This window comes from Gavialis gangeticus, unplaced genomic scaffold, assembly GCF_001723915.1.
Source record: "Gavialis gangeticus isolate Ggan-Ray unplaced genomic scaffold, GavGan_comp1, whole genome shotgun sequence".
NCBI classification, from domain to species: domain Eukaryota; kingdom Metazoa; phylum Chordata; order Crocodylia; family Gavialidae; genus Gavialis; species Gavialis gangeticus.
Window position 1 is genome coordinate 20,839,128 of NW_017729031.1, and position 4,034 is coordinate 20,843,161.

Here is a 4,034-nt window from a genome sequence, read left to right on the forward strand (position 1 = left end):
TTTTTGCGGAGAAAAATTACAACATGATCCAACTCCATCCTACCTAAGTGTGATGATCGACCGCACTGTAACCTTTTGTAATTGTCTTCGAAAAAGTAGCTGCAAAGATTAAGAGTCAGGTGAACATAGTGTGCAAACTTGCTGGAACAAGCTGGGGTACAACTGCAGAAGTACTCCACATCACTGCTAAGGCACTGGTCTTCTCAATGGCTACTGTGCACCTGTCTGAGCTGTTAGCACTCATACCAAATGTGCGGATGTCCAATTAAATTCTGCGATGCATACTACCACCGGAACCCTGAAATCTACACCAATTAAGTGGTTACCAGTGTTGGCCAATGTTGTTCCTCCAAACATTCGCCTCAATGAAGCAACATACAGAGCCCAGACCTTCCTTTCCATAGAGATTTTGAAGAACTTCCAGCTCACCGGTTGGTCTCCCAGATACCTTTGTGGATACATTTACAAGCCCTTGTAGGACATGATAGCGTAGTATCTTGGAGGAAAACCTGGAATGAAACCACTTTTCAGAATAAGCATCTATTTTGACCCAACAGTAAAGCCTCCTGGTTTTGACCTTCTGCAAAAAAACACGGAAGGCTCTAAATCAGATCCTAACTGGGCATGGCTGCTACGGTAACTTAATGCACAAATGGTGTACAGGAACTCCCGCTTAGCATTCTTAATTGATTCCTGAAAAAACGAGCGTTAAGCGAAACGAGCGTTTAAGCAAAATCAAAAGTATTTGACAACCCAAGTTTGCGACCCATGTCTGACCATGCCCCCTGCTCCCGCCATGCAAGCACCAAGTGGGTCTGGGAGGGGCTGCTGCTGGGGTCCCATGCCAGTGCCAGTGGGACAAGGGAGGGAGGGAGGAATGGAGGGTATTAAACCTCACCGTCCCTGCCTCACCCTGCTAGCCCTGGCTGGGGTGTGGCTAATGCCCCCTGCTCTCCACTTGATTGGGGAGAGAGAGAGAAAACCCTGGCAGGGGCTGCCCTCTCCCCCACTCGAGCAGTGAGCAGAGCGGGGGGCACAGGGGCCAGAGAAGCATGGCAGCCCCACCATGCAGATCTGGGCTGGGGTCCTGTGGGCCATGGAGGGGATTTAAACCTCTTTTTCTCCCCTCCTTGTGTCTGCTGGCCCATGCCCCCACCCCCTCCACTCCAGCAGGGGAAAGTCTGGCAAGGGCTGCTCTGCACCTGACAGGCTGTCCCCCCAGCCGAGTTTCCCACCCCCCATCCCCTTGTCAGCCAGCCCTCACTGCTCTGGCTAGAGAGCAGAGGGACAGGGCCAACCCAGCTCTGCTGGAGCAGATAGCACAGCACGGCCCAAGGCTGTAAAGCATCCTGGGAAGCCTGGGGGGTTGTGATTTAACTTGAAGCAAGAAGGGGTCTGGGACAGAAGTTCCATAAACCAGTTTGACCTAAGTTTAAGTCTGATACTGCCTTTAGCCAGGTTTATCTTAAACCAGTTTCAGCCATTTTGAAACTAGTTTATGTGCACTGAACTTCTGTTCTGTTACAGGTTTAAACCAGTTTGTGTAACTTCTGTCCCTAGCCCAGAAGTTCATAGTTTTTCTCCATGGAGAATATCTGTCAGGAGACAACTTCTGTACAGACAGAGCTGTCCTTTGCAATTCCAGTGTGCATTGATTTTCTCCTCCTCCCGTGGGGGAGGGAGAGCGTGCGTCAGTCCCAGCCAAGCAGAGAGCAGAACGTGCCCCTTGGGTGCTTATGGCTGGAAAAACCCAATGCAGAAGCACTTAAGGGGCATGTTCTGCTTCTGGCTTGTTCCCTGCCTGAATCACTCTGCAGTCCTTGGGTGCCGGGAAGCATACAAACATACTCCTTGCACAGCCTTAGCTGGACTCCAGCACAACATGGGAGAGGGGAGAGCCTAGAGGACTCTGCTTCACACAACACAGATCTTGCCCCCTACCATCTGTGACCCTGAAAATCTCTGCCTACCTTCACATAAAAAAAAAAACCTCAAAATTTAAAACCCCAAAAAGCTCTGGGCTGCATTCTCTAGGGCAGCATTTCTCAACCCATGGGTCATGACTCAAAAGTGGATTGCAAGAATATATGAAAGGGTCATGAACAAACTTAAAAAAAACAATGGATCAACAAACTTTAAAATATGGCAAACCATGGGTTTTCCTTTGTAGGCTGGTAGAGTTCCAGCCTGCAAGGGGCTACTTGGGGTCTCTCCTGCCCCACACGCCCACCCCCTATGCCACACGGGGGAGGGAGGGCAGGGGCAGCGAGTCAGGAGTGAGGGTCACTGGGTTGGGACTGGCCATTGATGTTTACAAATGGGTCCTGGTACAAAAAAGGTTGAGAACTACTGCTCTAGGGAATCCTGGGCAGCACAACATCCATATACAGGCTCTTTGCTGTTCTGTCTGAACTTGTGTAGGGGTCAGTTTTTGTCTCAGGAAAGCGACCCTGGGAGGAGAGTTGCCCTGGATGATTTGAATGTGTTTACACAGCCATAGTCTTCTATAATATCACTTTAAAGGACTAAGAGCCAGCAGAGAAAATTAAACAGGTAAAGTAGGAACAGTGAGAGGGCGCACATCTTCAAGGCTCAGTTGCTGTAATTGGTATTTTTTACATTCTTACAGATGGCAGAAATCCTTTCTATGTTAGCCACTGTACGTCATTTGGTATGTAGAAGGAAACTACTTGTGTTATGCTTTGAGAGTGACATTGCAGGCCAGTGCACGTATGGTACAAAAAAACAGATGAAAAATCTAAACTTCAAGGAAACATTTAGCTCAAAACACTGTATATACACTTCTAATTTCACATCCTGTCTTTTGACTGACTGCTTAGAAGATAGCAGGATAATATAAAGCTTAGCTCCCTATCTCTCTTCTTCACCAAGTGGAGGCGCTGACTTAGTGACTCTCATTTTCACTATATCATTGGGGAGATCCAGCACTGAACAAAATAAGCACAACCTCAGGCATATGCTCTAAGACTAGCCGTCATTTTGAGATGATTTTTTTCCAGAAAAATGGTAATGAAATTAATGTGGGTCAGTAGTGTCCAGAATGAAACTGCTTCTCAGTATAACTCTTAACTTACTGCTTTTAATCAAAGACAGCCTTCTGGGACAAAGGGAAAATTAACTTTTTCTTAGTCCAGACAGGATAACTGTAACAAAAAAAAGACACGATAGAAATATTTTAATGAAGGTGCCCCCTTCTAGATTTAAATGAGCAGTTAGAGGACAATTCATCTGTATCTGAAAATAGGCTAATTAGAGCAGCAAACTCTTTCCATGCTGTATTTATTATATATAGGTTGAAGATGCTCTGTACATGATGCACATTGGGTTCTGAAGTCCAAGAGTGTGTTATGTTCTCATATACTTATCACAGAAGAAAGTGAATCGCAAAAGTGACGACAGGTCAAGAAATCAAACCTAACCAAACCTTTTTTGTGTCCAAGTACTCAGATGCTTTGCCTCAGAAAGCTACTGTTCTCTCAGTTTGCAAAGAAATGTGTTTTTTCTGAAAGTAAATGCATACAATCATAATGTTAGCATGTTGTAGCTGAAAGAGGCTTCTCATTTGGTATCACTAGCAAAAGCACAAACAAAACGTGTGCCTGTTCAATTCTGTTCTTAACATAATGTCACTCTTTTATACTTAGCAGACTGCAACATATGCATCCTGCTTTGAAATCTGTCCTTAAAAGATGCCTGCCTCTGTGATATGTTACTACCTCACTCGGTTACAAGCAAAACAGATTCATCTTTCTGTTAAAGGAAAATAAATAAAATTCCCAGACAGAAGTATTAGTGCTTAATAGGGCTTTGCGAAGTTTCAATAGCCGATTCGATTCAGAGGAGATTTAGCCTGATTCGGGGACTGAATCTCTGAATCCTAAATCGAATCGGGAGACTAATTAAAAGCTCCAGATCAATTCAGAAAAGATTCGGCTATAGACTAAACAGGCAGCTGACACAGCTGCCTCCAGCTGGTACGTTTGGGGTTGGGCAGGGGTATGGGGGGGGGAGGG

The 4,034-nt window shown here is 45.8% G+C and overlaps 1 protein-coding gene across 1 annotated transcript in view; it reads left to right on the top strand.

Annotated features, from left to right (window-relative positions):
- DARS (aspartyl-tRNA synthetase) overlaps nucleotides 1-4,034 on the top strand; it is a 122,733-nt gene that overhangs the window by 61,200 nt on the left and 57,499 nt on the right. The gene's annotated exons all lie outside the window — the stretch shown is intronic.